This window comes from Pongo pygmaeus, chromosome X (genome assembly GCF_028885625.2).
Source record: "Pongo pygmaeus isolate AG05252 chromosome X, NHGRI_mPonPyg2-v2.0_pri, whole genome shotgun sequence".
Taxonomy (NCBI): Eukaryota; Metazoa; Chordata; class Mammalia; order Primates; family Hominidae; genus Pongo; species Pongo pygmaeus.
In genome coordinates this window covers 11,009,535-11,036,136 of record NC_072396.2, presented here as the reverse complement: position 1 = coordinate 11,036,136, position 26,602 = coordinate 11,009,535, and the positions used below count along the sequence as shown (strand labels likewise).

The window sequence follows — 26,602 nt, the reverse complement described above, 5'->3', positions numbered from 1 at the left end:
TTGAAATTTTAATACCACAAATATAGTATATATCTATTTATGTATATCTGTGCTTTGTGCATAAAAAGAGTAAGGTTTTTTGTTTGTTTGTTTGTTTTTTGCCACTGAGAACTAGTTTTCTCCCTCTTGTGGGCAATATTGCCCCTATTGACAGTGCATGTTATAATGGGGGAAAATTGCTAACATTTTAATATTTAGTAAATCTTCAGCTTATATAGTCTATTTGATTTGGAAGGTGGCTGTAATACTTTAGTTGTACTAAAAGGTACTTAAAATTAATCTTGAAAAGTCAGAAGAGTCTTTAAACATGAAAAATCACCCAATATATTTATTTAAAATAACAACTTGCAAAACAAAATGTAAAGTCTGATCCCATTTTTGTGGCTAAGAGGTACAGAAAATGACTAGAAAGATCAACCTGTGGAATGTTGCTTCTTTGCAGTTAGATCCTTCTATAGGTGTTTTGCTCTTTAGGAATGTTATAAATATTCACCAATATACATTATACATATGTGTAATAAATACATATTATATTCATGTCAAGAAGAATACTATTTAAAAAGTTAGCCATTCTCTCTCTTTTTTTTTTTTTTTTGCCTTCAACATTTAGGATTAATGGGCAGTATAAATTCAATCATTCACATGTAGCAAAAGGAGAAATATTTCACATGGCCCATTCATGACTCCTTTAGATCTCTAGAGGGCTTCAAGCCTCAAAGTTTATTGTTGCATTCTTCTTAATTCTGGTTGAATGCATGTACATTATTTTCTGCAAAGAAATACCACCCACTAAAGACTGTTCCTTCTCTTCTAACAGGGTTTTGGTGTCCCCAGGGCTCCCTTAGTCCTATTTACTTTGGATATTTCAGGAGTTACTGTAGGTTTAACTGTGGTGAGTCCTTAAGCCCTCTTTTTAAATTCATAAACTGTCTCTAATCTTAGCAAAATGTCAGGTTACACTTTTGAGAGGTTTGGGAACTTGACATTTTGTAGCCCAGTTGGGGTGTAGGCTGCTTCTATTCTGAGCACCTTGTTCCAATTTATGTCAGGAGGAATTATATACAGGTCAGGGCTGGGAGCAGGTTATAATTAATGAGGTGGACAAGTGGATTTTTAATGTTTCATGAAATAAAATGGAAATCACATGTGCTTGGAACTGTTGTATGTTTTAAAATATTTACATTTATTCTAGTAAACATTAATTATAACTGATATATTTCTCCTATGAACTCGCTAACTGTGAGGTCACAAGCCATTGTTCACTGAGTAGAAAGAATGGATGACAAGCTAGTTACAAGAAAAAAAACAGTACTTGGGCGGATATTGGTGAGTGAACTCATGGAAGTAATCCAGTCTTAGGTCTTTCTCCTAATTTTCTCTTATGTTTAAAGCACCCCCTTGCCAATATGATCCAGATGTCAGTCCTTCTAAGACAGAACTGGGAGGGTTTAGCCTGTGAAATTTCTGAATAGCTCCTGGTGAAGAAGGAACACATGACCAATGTTTAACTATTCGTCTTTTCAAAATTAAAGTTTAGAAGTAGTTGAAATACTGCCAGAATCTACAGCTTCCACATTTTATTCATATTAGTATATCAAAAATTTCCAATTCCTTGAAGCTGTAGCAGCAATATGTTGCTGAGGAAAGAATTTTTTTTTAAAAAAATTTGTACTTGTAATTGACACCTAATAATTGTACATATTTATGGGGTACAATGTGATGTTTCAGTACATGGATACACAGTATAATTATCAAATCGGGGTAATTACCACATCCATCATTTTAAACATTTATTATTTCTTTGTGGTGACAGCAGTCAAAATATTCTCTTCTAGCTGTCTTGAATATAGATTACATTGTTATTTGCTGTAGTCACCCTACTGTGTGATAGCACATCAAAACTTACTCTTCTTGTCTAACTTTGTCTACCTATTGACCAATCTCTACCCATTCCTCCCTTCCCCCGTACCCTCAGCAGCCTCTGGGAACCACTATTCTACTCTCTACTGCTATGAAATTGACTTCTTTAGATTCCTCATGTGAGTGAGATCATGTGGTATTTATCTTTTTTAATGTTTTTAAAATTTATTTTCTTTTATTTATAATTTGAATTTTTATCTTAGATTCAAGGGGTAAATGTGCAGGTTTGTTACATGTAGTAATTGTCTTCTGTGCCTGACTTATTCCACCTAACATAATGTCCTCCAGGCTCATCCATGTTGCCAAAAATGACAGGATTTCATCCTTTTAGTGGCTGAATGGTATTCCATTGTCCTAATCATCCCCATAAAGAAATTGTTTTCTTTATCCTTTTGTCTGTAGATGGGCACTTAGGCTGATTCCATATCTTGACTATTGTGAAGAGTGCTGCAATAAACATGAATATGCGGATGTGTCTTCGACATGGTAATTTCACTCCCAGAAAGAGATCTTTAAGAGTCAGAAAAACCCAGATTCTAAACTGGTCTCTGCCATGTGCCAGTTGTGTGGCCCTGGAGAAGATGCTTTAACTCTGTGTCTCAGTTTCCTCATCTGCAGAAGGGGGAAAATGATACCCACTATTTAGGGATTGGGTAGGGATTAGACCCAATTTGTATAAAGTGCCTGGCATATTGTAGATATTTTTTTAAATGCCAGTTATGGATATATGAAGGAAAGCTCCAAAAAATGAAATTCAAAGGAAGCCTTATGTAAATTGCATCACATGTCAACCATTTGGGTGTTAAGAATATTGATGCATTCTTTATTTTGCCTAGAATTCGTCACTCCCTAAATAAATATTATTTCCACTAAGTCACCAAATTTTATATATATTCTTTGTCATGTATGGTGAAGAATTAATACAAGTGCGCTACTCTATTAGGGTATAACAGTTACCTAAGTAATGTATCATGAGACCTTTTTGCCCTTTTCTAAGGAAAATAAGTATTTATTGGAAGGACAACTTCACACAGAGTCAGCAGGTAATAATCCGCAGTACTTCCCGATGCTGCTTCTATGGGCTGGAAGAGTGTTTGGTGGTTCTATATGGCACAGGGCTACTTGTCCATACCCTTGACCCAAGGATGTCAGGTGCACCCAATCAACCTGGAAATCACTGTGGTGACAGAAGTTGGGGCCCAATCACCCTCAGGGCCTTGACACTGATTTTGAGTATACCAGTTTGGAAAGTCTCTGCAGAATTCCCCAAGACATTAAGTTTATAATATCCCTTGAGGGGTCCTTAGAAAGAAAAAGTGCCTATGTTTTGGTGTCATTATCGTTCTTCAGGGCAAGGCTTGGTGAAAAGATACTGAGAGAAGACAGTACAGATAGAAGGACAAAGCGAACAAAAATAAGGACCCACTGATTTTATCTTTGCAAGCTCTAAACTGAGTTACAGATTGAGATCTAAAATATATACTCAATACATGCATCCTCAAAATATTCTTCACACATTTGTGCCCAAGACATACTAGTTGATAATATTAATACATAAATATATATACACACACATATATATGCCTTACAATACAGTCCTATTTTTAGTGTGTAACAACTGTACTATTTTCAAAATAGTCATCGGCACAAACACCAGTACCATGGCTAAATCTGACAGCATTGATCTTTTGTCCCTATAAGAATATCTTTTGTAGGCCCATAAGTGAGAGATGGCAGATCTCCTCAGCTTCATTCAGTCCTTTATGGAAATATTTGTGAAAACCCTACTGTGTGCTCAGTAGCTATCAGAGTTCTTGGCTTATAAAAGATTTCAAAATAAATTTGCCTAGTATTGCTTTGGGGGATGAGGGCTTGGTGATATCTTCCTCTCCCCAAAAGAAAAAGTGTGTGTGTGTGTGTGTGTGTGTGTGTGTGTGTGTGTGTGTCAGAGGGACAGAGACAGAGGTAGAGAGACAGAGTGTGACAGTGTGTGGGTATTCAGAGAGAGAGCATGAGTCCTGGTCTTATCCTTATCTTCCCTCATACAATGCAAGCTATTTGGAATTGTAGAGCTGGAAGTGATCTTAGCTAACATTTTCCCAATCTCCTACCCAATACAGGAGCTTCTTCTACAATAACCTTCATCAAAGGGTGGAACGCTAAAATGTAAGACTAGAGGTCTCTTCTTGTTGGGCAATAATTTGATTCAATTATGGTGTCATTATTTGGTAACTCAGGTGGCACAGTATAAATTTCTGTGGGAAATTGGAATGGGGAGCCCAAGCTGGACTGGTCGTGACTGCACCATGGAAGGACATTTGGGACCAGTCTTGAGCTGCCATTATGTTCCACTGGGAAACTAAACACTAGTGCTTTCTCAATTAGTTTATGTATTTCTCAAAGTATTCCATAGTCTTTAGTTTGTGCTAACAAAATTGATCGGAAGTACTATATTAAAATTATCATTCATTTTTTATTCTTACTGAACAGCAGTGAGAAAAGCAGGAATCTTGGTCATTTTGTTTAGCATGTAAATGCACAAAAACCTCAGCTTACCTGAACTTTGCTAAAATATCAAACCTTTATTAACCACAAGTTTTCTACATTATACTTTTCCTAAAGATTTGTAAAATACAAGGAAGAAGGTGGTATTATGAATTACTGTAAAAATCCATGGTCATGGATACAATTATACATTCAAGTCAATCTCCTACGTCATCTCTATTTATGATCAAATGAAAAAAGGTCTTTTTAATGATGATCTCAAGGAAAAATAAGATTTGAAATTACCTCAAACCTTTCAATTAGATCCAATATGTGATTTGTAGTTATGCAAGTAAAGTGGACTCAAGCATTGTAGAAATGTTTCAATTAGGATTTTTTTTTTAAGTTTTCTATTTGGGGTTCAGTTAACCAGAAAATTAAATTAACCAGTACTCTCTCATTTCCAAAGAATTCCGGTTAATTGAGATTTGATCGTATTTTTATTGTCATCTTTGTTCCCACGTGGAAATTAATTCCATTTCAGACTTATTTCTTGGAGGGTGTTTAGCATAGTTATCACCTTAAATGAGTAGGGTAGGGTGCGTAGGGTGGCTTTTCATTTTTGGATTTTAATTATTACTCTCTCTATACATGTATATATGTGTGTGTGTATATATATACATGTATGTATATACGCATATATATATATATGTGTGTATATATATATATATATATATATGAAAAAGAAAGAGCTTGCCTTGGCAGAAGTGTTTAAAGAAACATGAGTAGTTAATGCCCTCACTGTGATTTGACTTCCATCTTCCTTTTTTTAAGCACATTTTTCATTTTTTCCCCCTTTAAACCTGCCATTTAGAGCTGAAAAGTATTTTTCAAGAAATGGAGCAATGCTTTCTATCCCATTTATTAAAGTAATGCACAGAAGGAAATGCACCGTGGTAAAAACAATTTATACGAGAAGTGATAATGTTTCCCTAAAGATAACCAGGAAGTGAGGAGGAGAAAAAACCCCTCAAATAGCAAAGAGAGGCCAGATGGTCTTTTTTTTTTTTTTTTTTAATGCAGTCCCTAAGCAGGAAATTTTGTTTGATTAAGAAGACACTGGTCTTGATTTTCATTCAGCAGTTTTGAGGAACTTTTTTTAATGGGGACACACACACACCCACACACACACACACACACACACACACACACCCCACAAGCCATTTTCATTCAGCCAAATTATCATTTGTGCTATTGTAAGCAAGATTCTGCTGATGAAAATGTGAAGTCTTAATGATAAAGAAGAAAATGAGTTCCCAAGTCTCAGTTATGAAAGAACTTGGAATTTACCCACTGCCCTAAAGACCCTCGATCATTACCATATCCATCATATTGTTGTAAGGTCTGGTGTTTTGTTTTGTTTTCTTTTGATAGCCTGGAATGGAAGAAAGACTGTGTACCACAGTGGCTAACTAGGGTTTTGTGAGATACAGGGTAGACCCGGGGGAAAAAATAGAGGTTTTGGAGTTCAACACCCCAGGGGGCTAATGTGCATAAAGCGACTGCTCCAAAGGACCTGAGTTTAATCCTTGGAGCTGCCAATCAGGATCAGGATGAAGAATCACCCATGCAAAGAATTGCTTCTGGATGCTGATAGGCAGGGAGGTGAAGGGGGGGGAGGTGGGAAGGGGGAACGGAGCACCCCTCTTTGGACTGTGATGTTTTGGCAGTCGGTGCTTGGAGGAGGGTAGCTGGCAGTGGCTCCGGCACAATAAAGCTCCCTTCGGTGAAGTCACCAGCATCCTGGCCATCGTCTGGCACCCTTTGCCCAGCACCTCTGGAGTGTGCAATTTCCCAGTCTTTATTCTAAGGATGAAAATGACTAAAGTTGTGAAACTAAGTATTTGCATCTGTTTCAAAGAGAAAGAGTCACTTGGAATTTGGAATGGAAAGAATAGATTTAGACAACTGGCAGAATTGTTCGGAACTATGCCCTGAATCAAGAGACCCTGTTGACTTATATAAGGACAAGCTAAAGGAGCTATGTAAAAGAGAGAACCGACATATCTTTACCATGAAGATGACAAATCAGGCATTCAAATTTGTTTTTTCAAAAATGAAATGTGTTCTCATATAGTTGTCTGATACTTTCTCCAATTAGTATTCATATTTATAGTCAAAATAAGTATAACTTCACTTTAATATAGCTTAGCCGCCTTGAAAGCTCACTGTTTTTAAAGCTAGATTTTTTTTGTAAGTGAATTTTTAAGCCTTAGATTGCATCTTAAGTACTGAGTTCTTTTAATTTTGCCTTTTTTTTAATGTTTAAAAGCCAGCTTCTTGTCTAATTTGATTCAATGGATAAAATGTACAGGATGAAACTCACACTTAAAATGCATTTCAATGAGAATTAAATTGTTTAAAATGAAACTTTTTTCCTTTAAATTTTAAATAAACAAATAAGATGCAAAGCAAAATAACAACAAAAAACTCTTAAGTCAACTCCCTAAGGTCATGCCTTTTGATATTAACTCCAAACTCATGCCTTGTATTCGTGTTTTACAAATTACATTTATAATTTATCTCAAAGATAGCAAGGAAGCATACTTTGATAATATAAGAAGAATCTCTCAGACTTTAGCCTGCCTTGAGAATATGTTTTAAAAGCCATTAGGAGCTTCATAGCGTTTATGGGATTTGTTCTTATATAGAGTACATTTTTTTTTACATATATTTTGGGCAGAATTCTTAAGTCTCCAAATAAACAGTTTAAATCTTGGCTTTTAGGCCAAAAAGTCTTTGGGTTGGGAATAACTCACCCTCAGAAGACTACTTGCTTTATAACCCCTTCCCTGGAACGCTGCGACCCTGTCCTCCCACAAACCTTATTTGCTTCACTGTGGAAGAGTGGCACAGGGCACCCACCACCCAGACTTCCCAAGCTCTGCTCTTGGTCTCTGCTATAGCTACAATAGCAACTTTATTCTCCTACAACTGAGAGAAGAGAGACAGACCCTCTCATATTGTTTTATATTGTTTTATACTCAGAAAAGGAAAGAGAAGCAAAACTAAAGGCAGGCAGCCCAGCGCCTAGGAACCAGACCCGAAACCAAGGAACCAGACCTGAAACCAGGCCTGGGCCTGCCTGACCTAAGCCTGGTAGTTAAAATTCCACCCCTGACCTAGCAACTGATGTTATCTGTAGATTATAGAAAGACATTGTAAAACTTCCCAGTCTGTTCTGTTTCACTCTAACCACCAGTGCATGCAGCCCCTGTCACGTACCCCCTGCTTGCTCAATCGATCACGACCCTCTCACGTGGACGCCCCCTTAGAGTTGTGAGCCCTTAAAGGGGACAGGAATTGCTCACTCCGGGAGCTCGGCTCTTGAGACAGGAGTCTTGCCGATGCCCCCGGCCAAATAAACCCCTTTCTTCTTTATCTTGGTGTCTGAGGAGTTTTGTCTGCGGCTCGTCTTGCTACATTTCTTGGTTCCCTGACCAGGAAGCGAGGTGATTAACAGACAGTAGAGGTAGCTCCTTAGGCGGCTTTAGCCTGCCCTGTGGAACATCCCTGCGGGGGACTCCAACCAGCCCGAGCGACGTGGATCCTGAGAGCGCTCCCAGGTAGGCATTTGCACCAGTGGGATGCCTCACCAGAGCCGTGTGTGGCAGGCCCCCGTGGAGGATCAACGCAGTGGCTGGACACCAGGAAGGAACTGGCACTTGGAGTCCAGACATCTAAAACTTGGTAAGACTAGTCTTTGGAACTTGCCCACTTCATTTGAGTGGAAGCGTGGCGTGATCACCCACGGCATGCCTTTATTGGCACTTTGGTTTTGGTTTTGACTTGGTTTGAATTGTTTGACAGGACTGGTCTTGGGAACTTGCCCACTCCATTTGAGTGGAAGTGTGGCCTGATCACCCACGGCGTGCCTTTATCAGCACTTTGGTGTTGGTTTTGGTTTTGACTTGGTTTGAATTGTTTGACAGGACTGGTCTTGGGAACTTGCCTACTCCATTTGAGTAGGAACTTGCCTACTCCATTTGAGTGGAAGCATGGCCTGATTACCCACAGTGTGGCAGTACCGGCACTTAGGTTTTTGTTTTTGACTTGACTTGGATTGCTTGATACTTGGATTGCTTGGATTGCTTAGTTTTGGTTTTGACCTGGCTTGGATTTCTGGATACTCTAATTTTGGTTTTGATTCTGGTTTGGTGTAAACTGCAAAAGTGTGTGTGTGCCCTTTTTACCTGTTCTTTGTTTTGTGGTGTGTGTGTGGTGTGAGTGTGGTGTTTTGTCTTGAAGAAGCATGGGTCAGGCACAAATAAGCCCACCCTACTAGGAACTATGTTGAAAAATTTCAAGAAAGGATTTAAGGAAGACTATGGAGTACTATGACACCAGGAGAACTTAAAACTTTGTGTGAAATAGACTGGCCAGCATTAGAGGTGGCTTGACCATCAGAAGGAAGCCTAGACAGGTCCCTTGTTTCAAAGGTATGGCACAAGGTAGCCTGTAAGCCAAGGCACCCAGACCAGTTTCCATACAGTGACACTTACAGCTGGTTTTAGATCCCCTTACCCCCTACAGTAGTTAAGAGAACAGCAGCATAAGCGGCTGGCAGAGGCAAGGAAAGACCAGCAGACAGAAAGAGGCAGAAAGAGAGGAAGAGACAGAGGCAAAAGGAAAGTCAGAGAGAGACAGAGACAGAGACAGTCAAAGAGAGAAAGAAAAAGAGAAAGAGAGAAATATGCAAGTAGTTAAAAAAAAAGTATACCCTATTCCTTTAAAAGCCAAGGTAAATTAAAAACCTATAATTATTAATTAAAGGTATTCTCAGTAACCCTGTAACACTCTAATACTACTTTGTTGTCAGTGTAAACAAGGGCGTATCCCGAAAGCACTGAGGCCTTCCTATCAAAAATCCTTAACCCGGTAACCCGCAAATGGCCCAGATGCATTCAATCTGTAGCGGCAGCTGCTTTGCTAACGGGGAAAAAAAAAATTTATGCAAAAAATGTTGTATAATTTAAAAGTACTGAGTACTATTGAAGAAACAGTTTATGTGCAAGGTGTATAAGAAAAGTAAAATATACCTTTGGTAAAAGGATTATAAGGAGGCATAAGAATGTGAATTTTTACCTACATTAAAAGGTTAAAAAAATTATTGTTTTGAAAGTTTAAGCAAGTTTTAAAACATTAATTGTAAAGAAAATTCTGTGTGTAAACATATTAGCTAAAGTTAAAAAGGTATCATCCAGTTTTTCTGTGAACTGGACATTAAAATAAAAATGCAACAGGTTTTTCTTGAAGCACCAACCTGCTCTTTAACAAAAATTATGAAAGGTTAAAAAGAGTATATAAAATCTTGCTTATGGTCAGACATTAAAAATTAGATAAATATGTCTACAAGGTTTTATTAAAATTAAGTTTAACATTAATAACACACTAATATAAAGGTAAAATTTAGCTTATCTAGTATAAAAATCATACAGAAAGCATTGTTAAATGTAAAATGGTATTTGGCTTTCTTTGGTCTAAAAACTAATAAAAATAGGTGCTAAAGGAAACATTCATTTTACTAGAAGATCATAAAAGTTAAAAACTTAAAACAAACTTTGGCAATTAAGACAGCATACCAGGATGCAAATGCCTGGTTGGAATGGATCAAATATTCCATCTGCACGTTAAACAAAAGCAATTGTTATGCTTGTGCACATGGCAGGCCAGAGGCCCTGATTGTCCCCCTTCCACTAAGGTGGTCCTCCAGTCGACCAGGCGTGGGCTGCGTGGTAGCTCTTTTCCAGGATTCCACAGCCTGGAGTAATAAGTCATGCCAAGCTCTCTCTGCTATATTCCAAAGTCCGGCATCCTGCGGGTCAGCCCCTGAGGGCCGTCCAGCCTGCGTCTCCCAACACTAAGTTCACTTCGTGTCTCTCACGACAGGGAGGAAACTTAGCATTCCTTGGAGACCTGAAGGGATGCAATGAGCTTAAGAATTTTCAAGAGTTTATCAATCAGTCAGCCCTTGTTAATCCTCACGCGGATGTGTGGTGGTGTTGTGGTGGACCTTTACTGGGCACTCTGCCGAATAACTGGAGTGGCACTTGTACTTTAGTCCAATTGGCTATCCCTTTCACCCCGCATTTCATCAACCAGCAGGAGAAAAAATAAGACACTGTAAAGTGAGAGAAGCCCCTTATAGGTCTTTCAACTCTCATGTCCATCTAGACGCAATTGGAGTCCCATGAGGAATACCAGATCAATGTAAAGCTTGAAATCAAATAGTTACAGGATTTAAGTCAATATTTTGGTAGATGACAGTTAATAAAAATGTAGATTAGTAAACTACGTCTATTACAACCAACAGCAGCAAGCTTTTCATGACTTAAAAGAAAAACTCATGTCGGCCCCAGCCCTGGGGCTACCTGACCTAACAAAACCCTTTACACCCTATGTGTCAGAAAAAGAAAAAAATGGCAGTTAGAGTTTTAACCCAGACTGTAAGGCCCTGGCCAAGGCCAGTGGCCTATCTCTCAAAACAACTAGACGGGGTTTCCAAAGGCTGGCCCCCATGTCTAAGGGCCCTAGCAGCAACAGCCCTGTTAGCACAAGAAGCAGATAAGCTAACTCTTAGGCAAAACCTAAACGTAAAGTTCCCCCATGCTGTGGTGACTTTAAGAAATACCAAAGGACATCATTAGCTAATGAATGCTAGACTAACTAGTTACCAAAGCTTGCTCTGTGAAAATCCCCGCATAACAATTGAAGTTTGCAACACCCTAAACCCCGCCACCTTACTCCTGGTATTAGAGAGCCCAGTTAAACAAAACTGTGTAGAGGTATTAGACTCAGTTTATTCTAGTGGGCCCAACCTCCAAGACCATCCTTAAACATCAGCAGACTGAGAGCTGTACGTGGATAGGAGCAGCTTCGCCAACCCTTGCAAAGTGACTCTGAAGAAGACGACAAGCCCTGCTTCAGTCACACCCGGAAGCTAACTGGTCCACGCACAGCTGAAACATGAGGAAACTCATCGCAGGACTCATTTTTCCTTAAAATTTGGACTTGTACAGTAAGGACTTCAACTGACCTTCCTCAGACTGAGGGCTGTTCCCAGTGTATACATCAAGTCACTGAAGTAGGACAAAAGGTTGCTACAGTCCTATTATTTTACAGTTATTATAAGTGTACTGGGACTCTAAAAAAACTTGTTTGTATAATGTTACTCTATACGAGGTATGTAGCCCGGGAAATGACCAACCTGATGTGTGTTATGACCCATCTGAGCCTCCCATGACCACAGTTTTTAAAATAAGATTAAGGACTGAAGACTGGTGGAGGCTCATAAACGATACAAGTAAAGTGTTAGCTAAAACAAAACAAAACAAAAAAAGAAGTGCCCAAACAAGTCACCTTGAAATTCGATGCCTGTGCTGTCATTAATAATAATAAGTTAAAAATAGGATGTGGTTCTCTTAATTAAGAAAGAGGCTATATGGCAGAAAATAAGTACATTTATCATAAATTAAGACTGTGTAAAAATAAATGTGGATACTGGTCTTGTGTCATTTAGGCTACTTGGATTAAAAAAAAAAAGAAAAAATCCTGTCCACCTTCAGCAAGGGAAAAGTGGCCCTTCCTGTACCAGTGGTCAGTGTAAACCCTTAGAACTAGTAATAACCAACCCCCTTAATCCTCGCTAGAAAAAAGAGGATCGTGTAACCCTAAAAATTGATGGAGCTGGACTGGATCTTCAAGTAAACATCGTGGTTTGAGGAAAAGTTTATAAACACTCTCCTGAGCCAGTATTTCAAACCTTCTATGATGAACTGAATGTGCCAGTACCAGAAATTCCAGGAAAAACAGGAAATTTGTTTTTGCAATTAGCCGAGCATATAGCCCAGTCTCTCAGTGTCACTTCGTGTTATGTATCAGCACAAGTGTACTATGTGAATCATTATCAATCTATTGCACAGGAAGACATAAGTAGCAAAAAGAAGAGTGAGAATTCCCACTAATAAAAAGTGAGAGTCTCAAAGGGGGGAAATGAGAGAAGAGAGACAGACCCTCTCATATTTGTTTTATATTGTTTTATACTCAGAAAAGGAAAGAGAAGCAAAACTAAAGGCAGGTAGCCCGGCGCCTAGGAACCAGACCTGAAACCAGGCCTGGGCCTGCCTGACCTAAGCCTGGTAGTTAAAATTCCACCCCTGACCTAGCAACTGATGTTATCTATAGATTATAGAAAGACATTGTAAAACTTCCCAGTCTGTTCTGTTTCACTCTAACCACTGGTGCATGAAGCTCCTGTCACGTACCCCCTGCTTGCTCAATCGATCACGACCCTCTCATGTGGACCCCCCCTTAGAGTTGTGAGCCTTTAAAAGGGACAAGAATTGCTCATTCAGGGAGCTCGGCTCTTGAGACAGGAGTCTTGCCGATGCTCCCAGCCGAATAAACCCCTTTCTTCTTTATCTCGGTGTCTGAGGAGTTTTGTCTGCAGCTCATCCTGCTACACAATTGCCTCTGCGATTATTTTCCTTCTAACCCTTTCTTAAAGTGATGGGCTCTAAAAATCATGATTCAGCTGCTATTGCAATTTTACCTAGCCAGTGAATTTATTTATTTTGAGGTGCTTTTTGATATTATTGTCATTGTCAAATGACATTATGACATTTCAAAAGACATTGGCTGTCAGCCAGTGGGATCGAGTCTTAACTCATCTTTGGTGCTCACCGGTCATAAAGCTGTAGTCACATGTGTTTATTTCCCCCAGCACTCTTCCCTCATTTCCTTCCTTTCCTTCCTGAAATTTCCTCTTCTAATGGTGCAAAAGCTGGTGAGTAAGTACTGACAAAACCAATGCCTCTTCCAATGTCTCTATTCATTTCCTTCCTGTCCATCCCTATAAACCTTAACTGTACATCCATGGTTATTTTCAACTTTGAGTTAACATCCTAGAATCAAACACTTAAGATATTCAGGTAATTCTGAATACCATATGCTACGGTTTGAATGTGTCTCCCAAAATTCATTTGTTGGAAACTTAATCCCCAATGCAGCAGTACTGGGATGTGGGGCTTAATGGTAAAGCCCTTATGAATGGATTAATGCTGCTATTAAAAGGGTTTGTGGAAGTGGGTTCTTCCTCTCCTGCTCTTTTGCCATGTGAGGACATAGCATTCCTCCCTTCCAGAGGACACAGCCTTCAAGGTGCCATCTTGGAAACAGAGATACCAGGCCCTAACCTGCTCTCTCTTCTTTTTTTTTTTTTTTTTTTTTTTTTTTTTTTTTTAGATGGAGTCTCAGTCTGTCACCCAGGCTGGAGTGCAGTGGCACGATCTCTGCTCACTGCAACCTCTGCTGCCCGGGTTCAAGCAATTCTCCTGCCTCAGCCTCCTGAGTAGCTGGGATTACAGGCGTCTGCCACCGCGCCCAGCTAATTTTTGTATTTTTAGTAGAGACGGGGTTTCACCATCTTGGCCAGGCTGGTCTTGAACTCCTAATGTTGTGATCCACCCGCCTCAGCCTCCCAAAGTTCTGGGTTTACAGGCATGAGCCACCGTACCTGGCCTAAATCGCTGTTCTTTATAAATTACTTAGTCTCAAGAATTCTGTTATAGCAGCACAAAATGGACTAAAACATCATGGTTCCTGCTTTTTTGGCTCACTGAGTGTTCGTGGCTTTTGTCTTTCAAAATTTTATTGCTAAAATAAATAAAGATGTCACTACTTTACAATAATTCATCACATTGCATTTTCCTGTAAGAAATAGTAAAAGTTGGATTTTTATGCCCTTGAAAAAGAACTCTATCCTTGAGGCAATCTGAAACTAAACATTTAACAACTTGAAAAATTAGATCACAACTCTCTGACCAAACACCAGAAAGTTTTATACTGAAATTCAGATACTCTTTGCTTGTTTATTGGCAGGGAAAAAGCCAAAATATCAAGAAAGCCAGCACAAATATGAGTAGTAATATCCCCTTAGCTAACATAGATTTGCACCACCCATCTACCTTCTATCATGTCATCCTTTTTATTTCTTTCATTTTATGTATGAGTCTTTGAAATGTTTGTGTTTTTAAAAACCTTTTTTTTTTTTATTTCTTTCATTAAAATGTAAGCTCTCCAAGGGCAGGCCTTTGTGCTCATATTTACCACCAATTTGCTGCTGCCTAGAGCAGCTCCTGGCACACAGAATGACCTCAAAAAATACCAGTGAAATGAAAGAGTAATGAAAGAAATGACTCTTCTGGTTTTACTCCAAAAGAAGTAGTTCTAATTTTTTTAATGCTTAAAGAAAGCCAAATGGATATACATATAGGATTTCCAATGTCATGAAAGTAACAAAATTAGCTTACTCTTCCAAACTCTTATTTTATTAATATTTTTTAATAATAAAAAATTATAGAATGCTTCATGAATTTGTCATCCTTGCGTTGGGGCCATGCTAATCTTTGTATCATTCCAGTTTTAGTCTATGTGCTGCTGAAACAAGCACCAAACTCTTAACATTAGCTTAGGTTCAGAGTGAAGAGCTGAAGTTGCAGACCAGACCCAAGCTGTTTTGGGACTATGAAGGACATTAAGGGCTCTGTTTATTTGAGCAAAATCTATGGGTGAGGCTTACCTGCTTTCTGCCAATTTTCCTTGTACAACAGCTGATGTCAGAGGGTGGTTGGATAAGGAGCTTGGAGCTGTTGGTAAGGAAGTTCTCATCACTTTCTTGCAGGCTCCTTTTACCTCTAGTCTTCTATGACTCAAGGGTCATTCAATGCCAAATGAAATTCTGCCTGTGTGGTAACTGCTAGAAAGTCCAGTGATGATCTGATTTCTAGTAACAACTATTGGCCATATCCCCAGGAGGAGATAGGAGTTGTGTCTATTAGGAAATAATTTTCCATGGATCTATCACCTTTTTGTACCTCTTGTGAGCTAGAGCACTGAATGATTTTATTCCAGACTATTTCCCAGGATGTTTGTATAGCAAACAGTCTTGGGAGATAGAGGTAGTATCTCGCGCCAGGGGAGAAGGCAGGTTTGTTTGTTGTTCGTTATATTAAAGGCAATGTCTTCCTCCAGGGCAAAAGTTGGGCGGGCTAACTTGCAGTCCATTATAAAAGATTCAGATTCCCTAAGCTTGGGGTTGCTTAGGTATGATGCAAATCTCCTGAGTGTGCAAACATGGACCTAGGATGCTCCATAGGACTTCGAGGACAAGGGGAACCAACAGAACATGAAACACATACCATTTGAGTAAAAACAGCCTTTATCTTTGATTCAGGTGTCTTCTGCCAGCATTCATGAAACGAAACTGGCAAATAGCAAAAATCTGAAACATTTCACTGTTCTTGATAGTTTCACATGCTCCATCCATGCCACGGTCCCTTATTTCCTGCAAAATAAAAAATCCTGACAAAGAATGCATATGGGACAGGGTGACCTTCAGTGGGTAGCAGAAGTGAAGCCCTAAGTTCATGGTGGGAGATCAGTGGTAATTAACAGAGGTATGTCATAGTGTAGGAAACAGATGAAATTGCCAATGTGAAGATAAGTCATTAGTGTTAAGAATAAAAATGCTAGTTCATTTCACATTCACATACTGTTTGTTCACATAAGATGCTCCATGAATGTTATTAAATAAATGGATTTATATCCTTCTTGCTTGCAAAAATGGTATGAAGAGGTTTCCGGTAAAAAACACAGATAATGAATTTATTCAAAGAAGAGTGGGAAGAGGCAATTCAGGACAAGAAGGGAAGAAGGACCCCAACCCCCCATCCCCTACCACCCTGTCCTTCCATAAGAGTGAGAATTTTGTCAGACATTTTAAAAAGTTCACCTCACTAATCCTCAAAGGACCCTTAAGATTGCTCTCAGATAAGGAAACTGCATAGAAGATAGGAAGAGCATCTGTGAGTATAAGATATGTACAGTATCTGGCTCCGATCTGCCTTTGCAAGGAGATGGCAGAGCCAGGATTTGAACTCAGGTTATCTGGCTTCAAGGTACTACATGTTTTTGTTTGTTTGTTTGATTGTTTTTTGTTTTTGTTTGTTTTTTGTTTTTGTTTTGTTTTATATGACTGAGTTTTTTTTTACTCTATCACCCAGGCTGGAGTGCAGTGGCGCAATCTCGGCTCACTGCAACCTCCGCCTCCCAGGTTCAAGTGATTCTCTTGCCTCAGCCTCCCGAGTAGCTGGGATTACAGGCACCTGCCACCATGACCAGCTAATTTTTATATTTTTAGTAGAGATGAGGTTTCACTACGTTGGCCAGGCTGGTCTCCAACTCCTGACCTCAGGCGATCCGCCCACCTCGGCCTCCCACAGTGCTGGGATTACAGGTGTGAGCCACTGTGCCCGACCTCTACATGTTTTGTTTTTTTTTTTTTTACAGGACACCACATCGACAGTGTCAGCCCAAAACTAGACCAAGAACACTTGGGCACGCTGAGCTCAGGGCTTAGCCCAAAGTTTTCTGAAAGCATGCCAGAGGGAAAGCTGGATGAAATTCTTTAGTAAAGAAGAAAGCACATCAGCTCATCACTCATCTGACAATAGAAAGGACTGATCGGGAAGGGGGGAAAAGGAGAATAGTGGCAGAACATAGAAAAGAGAAAAAAAAAAAAGACTGAAATTTTTAATGGAGTGCAAAATCAGACATATTTTTTACTTTTTTGAACCTCTTTAGAGACTACAATAATAATTCTTGTGTGATAAGTCCAATAAGCTATGATGATGTTTCATTAAATGTACCATCATACTAGCAGCTTTTGCGGAATTTGCGTCAGAAGAAAAGTATAAGATATTACCACCATGACTTGGCAAAACCAGTATACTATATTAATGTTAGCCACTTAGTTGCTGTAATTGTTTCTCAGCGCAGTACCCATTGCATAGTTTCCCTGGGAGTTCTTGAAAGCTCTATTGAAAAGTTATATTTAAAGTGTAAGTTAGAGTGTGCTGTGAATGGAGAGAAAATTGTTTTTCTTTTTGTAAAAAATTCACTTTCCTTGGGACTATATACTAAGTTAGCTCAGTTATTTGACAGAACCAGTATCTTATTTTACAAAGAGAAAAACATAGATCTAGAAATTTCCAGAAGCAGATCACTGGTTGAAAGGCGGGGGGGTGGGATGTGATTGAATGTGATTTGAAAGCAGTTTTAATTTTATGACACTTTACAGTGTGTGTGTGTGTGTGTGTGTGTATGTGTTTTAATGATAACCTAATTTTATTGTCCCGGACTTAAAGACCTGTGCCACCTGGAGAAACTACAGTTCGTCCATTAGCATGTAAATGTGTTAAGAGTATTTTTGCTTGAATTTCTCCGAGAAGGCTCCGGGCTTTGTTCTGTAAAGACACACAGTCCCGACGCTGTTCTTAATATCCTGTTTTCATTTGTCAGCGCTGTTGTCCTTTTCATTGCCATGTTCCCATCATTCCTCTTCTTTCATGTGGTGCTTTACAATAACATTCAGAACAAAAGAGTCACTCCTCTTTCTGTTGCCTTTAAAAAAAAAAAAGACTTCTTCCCCTGACTACAGAGCTTCAGTGATCAGGGGAAATGTTTAAAGCATGTTATTCGTAATAGTTAACCAGGAGTTGTGAATAAGGGTTCGTTTTCCTTACTTTGTAAGATCACGAGGTAGCTTCAGGGTATTGTGAGCAAAAGGTTTTTGTGTGTGGCTGACTTTGAAGTTGAGGGAAAAAGCGATTTTCTTTGAGAAAAGGAGCCATCATATTTGAGAGAATTTCCAATCTGCTCACACAATGGGAATCAGTTACTCTATAACATCGTCATTACCTCCATGAGTCACGAGACTAGTATTTGTTCTTGTCTTTGAACTTAAGCTTTCCAGTGTTCAGAGAACAATTGTGAAATGTCACATTGGCCATCATCAATAACTATTTTGCTCCTGGTTGGTAATAATTGGGAAGGGGAGGGTGTGTACTTTCTCTGCCTTCTAGGAGAGTATTATATAAATAAAGTAAGAAAAAGTTTCCCCAAGCGGCAAGCTTTTCTCCAGGGCACAATCTATTATACTTGCTGCAAAAATCCCACTTGACTGGTCTTTCAGAGAATAGATCACTTGTGTCATTTTGCTCATTTCCAGGTGATCTTTTGCAGATATGAGCAGGCAGTTGTTTTTAAATAGACATTATCTACAGGTTTCTGTTTTTGCACTGAGGAAGGAATGTTTCTGTAATGCAGAAGGGATGCTATAACTGAGGGGTTTGTGAAGAGTGAATTCTAACCAGTCTCAAATAATTCTGAAAAGGTGCTTTTGTATATGTATATGTGTACTTATATATACATACACATTATGTATAACTACAAAAACTAATTCCATTATGGACATATATAGGACTTTATACAGACATAGTTATATGAATATATATATAGAAATGCCTATCAAACTATAAATACATTTGAGAAAGCATTCAGGGACGGCAGTGTTAAATGCTTTTCATCTGTGGCTGGTTTCACAGAAATTAGTGACTTCCATTTCTGCTACCACCACACTGTTGGTCTGTTCACCAGGAGGGTTGATTTAGACTTCTGCCAGGAGACTAGGTGTGGCCATCTCTCACCCTCTTCCTCTCTGTCCAGTCTGCTATCATTGCCTTCAGAACCAAATTCTTGCATGATACCTAGTACAGCATAGACCTGGAAAACATTGGTCATTTTCAATACAATGTAAAATAGGTTCTGTGTGCCTTTAAAACTAAATGCTTTATTTCTTAAACTGTAAAAGACATGAAATGTCTGAGACATTCAGATAGTGGGAAATTTCATCTGCAAGTTGTCAGATTATGCCCGTTAGAAGATTATAATTTTTTTTGTTGTTTATCATTTTCTCTTGAGAGGTGGAGTAAATATTTCTTTCCTGATGTTTCAACTTCAGATGTTCAGGCTAATTTTCCACTACAGTGCCAAAATAGGGAAAAGTTAAGCCTGTAGAATTTTGACAATTTAAATGTTGTTTTAACAAAAGCCATGTCTTGATGAAAAGTTCTTTAGAATTCTACTTGATGATCTATGTGTGTCTCTTCCGAGGACAATGAGAACTTCTTAAGGAAGTCATCTATATGTGAAATTGAGTAATCCTTTTATTCATTGTTAAAAGACAAATGAAGTTATAATTTGGAGAGACATAAGCCAAAAAAAAATCTATGTTTGCATTTTTATGTCCTAACATGTGAAGCATGCTTTGATTTACTGTGAAGTGTTGCAATGGCAATAAAGTAGACGTTGAGACGTGCAGACTGGGCAGCCCGAGGAAGCAGTTCTTGCCTCTGCTTCCCCTTTATCATGAATGTTCCTTAAACACCTTTGGTGGAGTCCAAATGTCTGGATTATGAATTGAATTGTGCAAGATTCTTTTTTTAAACACTTTCCTGATGATTTACTTTACTTGCAGTTTCTTGTCTTGCATAGTGATAAGCAATATCCTTCAAAGAACTGCAGCGCAGGACTTTTTTTTTTTTTTTTTTTTTTTTTTTTTTTTGCTTTTAGGAAGACTACTTCCCCTTCCTCCTTTAGTCAATCAAATTTTAAAAGATTACTTTCCATTCTCAGTTCACCCTTTCTTTGCCATTCTGGAGACTGAAATTTTGGACAGCCATCACAGGTTTGCTGTTATATATATACCATGTATGTAATATTAAATATATATATACACATGATGTTTTTATATATGTTTGTACATAATGTATGCATATGTGTGTATGTGAAACCTGTGTGTATATACACATATATGTATATTTTATACATATATTTTAAATTGTTTATCAGGATGATAGATTGCTATTTAGGTCACTATTTTTGGAAGAAATAAATGACTGTTCTTTGTGTCTGTACTGGAGATTGTTCTTCCTGATGTAACTTTGAAGAAAACTTCTTCCAGACATTATACATTAATTCAGAAGATAAAGGCACAAAATAATGTGTATATTATTTTTTTAAATGAACAAGCCAGCATCCAGAGCATAATGTGATCATGTGCTCAGTAGGACACTGAAAGGCCCCAAAGGCAAATGAGTCTAGTGCCTGTTCCCAGCCCCAGGAGCTGGGCAGGATGGCTCCTGTTGGTGGCATTGAAAGCTAGCATTCAGCCTTCTGCCACAGGACACTGTCTCATTCGGCCAAGCTGCTGCTGGTCCCTGTAAGGAATGAGAGTACAGATCCCGTTGCCAACTCATCATTTTTTTGGACCAGGCAGTGGGTGTTGAGCTGACCTGAGCTACCTTTCCATTTGGGTTCAGTTGAACATTGAGTAGGCCAGAGGATAGGGAAGTTGTGGCGGGGGCCGTGGAAAAGGCAGTTGATTCTTCAACTCGGGCAACCCTGGCGGAGTGGATGAGGTGGAGCTGGCCTTCCTGGAATTGTTGGACCGATTTTCCTGTTGTGTTTCACTGTTGACGCACTCACAGACACACAGGACCGCTCCAGCACTGCCTGCCACCCACCGTCTGGTCTCGGTGGCCTGTCTATCATTTCGTGGGTCCCCATCCTCTGCCTACGGCGATGTTTCTTCAAAAAGAACTAGTGTGCAGTCCATTGGTGGGTATTCAAGGTGATCTGTTTGTCAGAATCTAGAGAGGTGCTCAAAGAACTATTAAGGACCAATGTACTAGTTCCTGTTTTTAACCTGTTTATCAGTCTTTCAATTGAACAAATTGGATTTCTGAAACTGTTGAGGGGCTTTCTGCACTATTAGGACAGAACAGGTTAGGGTGGTTATTCCTCCAGGAATCTGGGTTGTTCTTTTGCATTGCCATTTGTCTTTGTGCTTGTCTGCTTGTATAAATGAACCTCGAGAAGGAGTGTTTAAGTATTCTGTTAAGTAAATTTGGAAGACTAGGTTTCAATTAAAATAACCAGACAGTGTGACCCAGCTTCCATTTCCCCTTAATTTTGATCATTAAAGCCTTCATATCCCCGCAGACATCTGCCATGCTTCGAAGTGATTCTTTTCAGGAATGTTCATTCATTATTAATCAGGTTGCATGGTCAGGCGAGTATGTGATTATTTTAAAGAATGTCCTAGAGATCCAATTACTAAGAATGAGCATGTTATAGGCAGATGTGAAAGTACAGAAAAGATTTGGTTAACAGTTTAATTTGATTTGCATGAATTCCACCAGGTGGGTGTTTGGTGAAATTAAAAGTCTTCCCTGGTTCTTACTTCAGGTATGAGGTAAAATAATAATAATAATTTCAGCACTTCTTAAAGAAGAAATGTCAAGTTATTCAAAATATCTATTGTATTAATTATTTTAAAACTTGAGGCTAGCATCTCAGTGCTCATCTGCTTGTCACTTTTTTTTTTCAAACAGTCCCTCTGGTCCCCTACAATTTGCTTGGCAGAAATTCTTAGTTGTCTGTTACTGGTTGAGCAAATGAATTTGAGTGTGCTGACATTTGGAGGCTAAATGCAGTGATAGTTCAGAGTAACATTCTTTACCTATAAAATGTTACTGGATCACCTTTTTTCACCTGTTCTTACTTGATGTATTATTTATACTGTTGTTTTTAAGAACCACTTTGCATTTGTACTGAAACAGCCTACATTATGCTATCAATTTCCAGTCTTTCAGAATGCAGTTAAATCCAACTGGATCCCCTTCTCCCCTTTTTCCATCAGTTCATGGCCCTGTTTTATTGTGCCTTTACTAACCCACCTGCTTCTCAAATTGGCCAGAGCACTAATCAGTAAAGTAACATTTGGGTAGTGTCTTTATTCAGTGGTCTTTATCACTCAAAGTCAAATACTAAACTGCATAATTGAATATGCAGATGCTGAGTGCTTGTATTATGTTATTCAAAATACCCTATGATGAATTCATCTTGGATGTAGCAGCCAGTTTTTATTGAGTTTGTGTTAGACACGTTTTTGAGTTGAGAAATTTTGAGTTGAGAAATTTTTGCTCTCATCTTAACTGCTTATTTAAGATGAGAGCAAGTCCCTTCTGAGTTGGGTCCCCATTGCAGTCTGTCTCCCAAACTCAGGTTGATTTCCAGTGTTTCACACTTCAGTAGTTTTGAGTCCTCTGAAAGTCTGTATTTCTGCTGGTCCAAGATAGAAACATCATTCTGCAGTCTTTAAAAAAATATTTCACCTATAGTTCTATAATAAAGATAATCTCGTAGCAAAAATCCAAACAGCAATAGTCAACTAAATCTAATTACCCAGGTAAATAGGGGTTAAGAGGAGTGGACAATCAAGTAAATTGACTTGATTTCGTTTCTGAAATTTAGGACTCTCAAATAATTCATTTGTACATTTTCAATGCTGTTTGTTGTTTGAAATACTTATAGGAGCTTCCTGTTCTGAAACCATTTTCGTGTGGCTTGCTGTAACATCGTGCAATTTTAACAGTGTGTCTGTCATCTCAGTTATGTTTTGGTAAATTTAACAATAAACTTAGTCTCTATAGTCCAGAGGATATTTGGAAAAGAACTAGAGGAAGTGCCCTGGGAATCATCTGGGCAGTGGCTGACAGCCACCTGGTATTAACAATTAATCACAGGCCACCCAGTGTTGGCATACAAGTTTATTCCTTGGTCTAATGACTCAGTAATTTCCCTGGTAGTGAAGGCTTTAGAGTTGTACAAAGTGAGGGGCTGAAAGTAAAATTATTGATGGAACTGATAGAATTGCATGTTCTTTTTCATGTACTCCAAATTAGAAAAATAATTGTATTTCATGGAGTATGCAGACATAACCTAGAATACTTGTAGGAAAGCATTGAGAGGTGGGTTTACCTTATGATTAAAAATGTCAATGCCTCCATTAAGGGAAATTTGGGATAAAAATTATGGATGACATGCTGATGATGGGTGATCTCCTTATTCTAATGGATGCTGTAACAAGTTAGCACAAACCTGATGGTGTTAAACAATGCAAATTCATTATCTTACATTTCTGGAGTCAGAAGTCTGACACAGGTCTCACTGGACTAAGAGTAAGGTATCTTTAGGGCTGTATTCCTTTTGGGGGCCCTTGGGGAGAATTCATTTCCTTGCCTTTTCCAGTTTCTAGCCTGCATTCCTTGGCTTGTGGCCCCTTCCTCCATCTTCAAGGCTAGGCATGGCTGGTCGAGTCTTTGTCATATCTCATCATTCTGACTCTGACTCTTCTTCCTGCCACTTCCATGTTTAAAGAGCCTCGTGATTCCTTTGGGTCCACCTAGATGATCCATGCTGCTCTCCCCATCTCAAGGTCAGCTACTTAGCAATCTTAATTATATCAGCAACAATCAGTCCTCTTTGCTCTATAACCTAAAATATTCACAAGCTCTGAGGAGGAGGCTGTGGACATCTTTGGGGACCATAATTGTGCCTCCCCCAAAGAGGGAGGAGTAGAAACTGTGGTGTCTGCTGTCTGGTGACCAGGAGGACAGAAGCACTGTGAGGAGACACCAGGAGCCCTGTAGAGAAGACAAAGACAGGCTCATGAGGGAAGAGGATAAATCCCACATGATGTGCATTCCAAGTCTGAGGCACTTGCAGTACATGTAGCAAAGAACTGTCAGTGCTAAACTGGGTGCCAGAAAGGGGTTCTCAACCATCTTGGGATACATGCCTAGCAGTCATTCTCAGAGAGGCAGTACGTGAAACAAACAAAAAACTGGATGGCCCTATCAAAGGAACCATAGACCATCAGAAAACACTTAGGCTTTGATTAGCAAGTGGTAGAAGTCAGCAGTGGTTAGACAGAGGAAAACTAGAAAAGTACAATTTCAGTGACATACAGTGATGTGGTTTGTTTGTCCCCACCAAAACTCAGGTTGAAACGTAATCCCCAATGTGGTAGCACTGGGAGGTGGGGCCTAGTGGGAGATGTCTGGGTCATGGGGATGGATCCTTCACAAATTGCTTGATGCCCTTCTTGAGGTAGTCAGTTCTTGCTCTCGTGGAGACTAGATTGGTTCTCACAGGAGTGGATTAGTTCCCATGAGAATGCAAAGTTCCTTCTCTTGAGCAGATGCCAGTACCATGCTTCTTGTACTTCCCAGCCTGTGGAGCCACGAGCTAAATAAACCTCTTTTGTTTATAAATCGCCCAGCCTCAGGTATTCTGTTATAGCAACACAAAATGGACATCATAAGAGAGGAAAGGAAGAAAAGGGAGGTGTGAAAACATTTACATCATTATTTTCCATCAAAACATCTATTTATTAATTTCCCATTTTAAAGAAGTACTTGCCTCATAAATCTTGAATCTATAAGAAAGTTTCTTCAAAAGATGTATCCAATGCCTCCCACAATGTGGGGCTTCACTGTAATCTGTCACTAAAGACTCTCCTGCCTAGGGGAGTGATTAGAATGAGTGCTAGAGGGACTGTAGGGAACATCTGTGGACACTCACCCATGGATCCGCAGACAGCTAATAAGTAGCAGAACTGCAGAATGTCTTAGATTATCCCGTCACCTGTCCAGCTCTCTCCCCTTTCATTCATTATTTTGTGCTGTGTTCTAGATGTTTAAACCATGGACAGGCAGAGGTGTGAGCTGTGATTTGTTGCCATTCCCAGTTTGTTGCAAGGGACTCTCAAGATTATCTAGATCCTCTTCTCAATAAGGACCAATCTGCCCATTCACAAAAATGTTAAGCTATAGGATTTCCTGACAACAATATGCATGTGTGATTTCCTTTTATTGAAGTAAAAACGAAGAAGCTTTTTTTTTTTTTTTTTTTGAGGCATGGAAATTACATTATGACAGTTAAGAAAAGGCAAAAGCTGCTGTTTTATGATATTGGGGTTTTTTGTTGTTGTTGTTTGTTTGTTTGTTTTGAGATAGAGTCTTGCTCTGTTGCCCAGGCTGGAGTGCAGTGGCATGATTTCAGCTCACTGCAACCTCTGCCTCCTGGGTTCAAGTGATTCTCCTGCCTCAGCCTCCCGAGTAGCTGGAATCACAGGCACACGCCACCACACCCAGCTAATTTTTTGTATTTTTAGTAGAGACGGGGTTTCACCACGTTGGCCAGGCTGGTCTCAAACTCCTGACCTCAAGCGATTCACCCACCTTGGCCTCCCAAAGTGCTGGGATTACAGGTGTGAGCCACCATGCCCGGCCTGATATTGTTATTAATGATATAAATAACAATATAAGCTATATATATGTGTGTGTGTGTGTGTATTAGATATATATATATAGAGAGAGAGAGAGTCAAAAGAAAGATAACATTTTGCATAAAATTCCCACCCATGTACCATTATCTGCTTGGTGAATCCCTGTTCATCTTTTAAAACCCACTTCATACTTTACCTCCTTCAGGAAGCTTCTCCCTGTCTCCTCTCCCCCTGTATAGAGTTGATTAGTCCCTGTCTGTCTTTGGCGTGCATCTTTTTTATGTTGCATTACACCTTGTTCATTTTTTTTTCTCAATATAGGCTCGCTCTGTTGCTCAGGCTGTAGTGCATTGGCATGATCATGGTTCATTGCAGCCTCAGCCTTCCAGGCTCAAGCCTCAGCCTCCCAAGTAGCTGGGACTACAGGCATGTGCCGCCACTCCTGGCTAATTTTTTTATTTTTATTTTTTGGTAGAGATAGGGTCTCACTATGTTGCCCAGGCTGGTCTCAAACTCCTGGGATCAAGTGATCATCCCACTTCAGCCTCCCAAAGTGCTGGGATTACAGGCATGAGCCACCACACCTGGCCTTGTTCATATTTTCTCTCTCGGAATGAACCATAAGATCATGGAGACAGGGGCCAGGTGTTACCAGTACTTGTCTCAGGACCAAGTACATAGACGAACTTAAGTATTTGGTGAAAGAATGAATGGCAAAAAAAAAAAAAAAAAAAAAAGGAATGAATGGCATTTTAATTTCTCCAAAAAGATATTTTAAAGAAAGCTAGAAAATAAACCGTACTAAGTTTCTTTTAGAAGAAGGAATGGAATGAGTACAAATAAGATACTGTAGAGTCATTTAACAAAAATGATATCTATGCCATTGTAAAATCTGGGTAAAAGTGGAAAAAGTGGGATGCACTATAGATATCAAACCAAAACCCCTTCCTTTTTGGTAGCATACAGGCAAAAGATTTAGAAAATTGGCTGAACTTCACCTACCACATCTGAGTATTTTGTCTTCACCTAATACAATTAACCATTTACAGTGCAGACACTTGCATAAAGCACTATGTCAGGTGCTATGGCAATAAAAGAAAATAT

At 39.2% G+C, this 26,602-nt stretch overlaps 1 protein-coding gene and 1 pseudogene across 9 annotated transcripts in view; one reads left to right on the top strand and one right to left on the bottom strand.

Annotated features, from left to right (window-relative positions):
- The window catches only part of MID1 (midline 1), a 384,641-nt gene that overhangs the window by 232,553 nt on the left and 125,486 nt on the right, over nt 1-26,602 (top strand). Inside the window, exon 1 of one of the 9 annotated variants that reach the window (XM_054470941.2) lies at nt 20,849-20,982. The exons of the other annotated variants lie outside the window; for them this stretch is intronic. The gene's annotated coding sequence lies outside the window, so the exon portion shown is untranslated. Of the gene's footprint in view, nt 1-20,848; nt 20,983-26,602 lie in introns of those variants that run through there. 9 annotated transcript variants of the gene reach the window in all.
- LOC129025514 (U6 spliceosomal RNA) lies at nt 14,815-14,914 on the bottom strand (annotated as a pseudogene).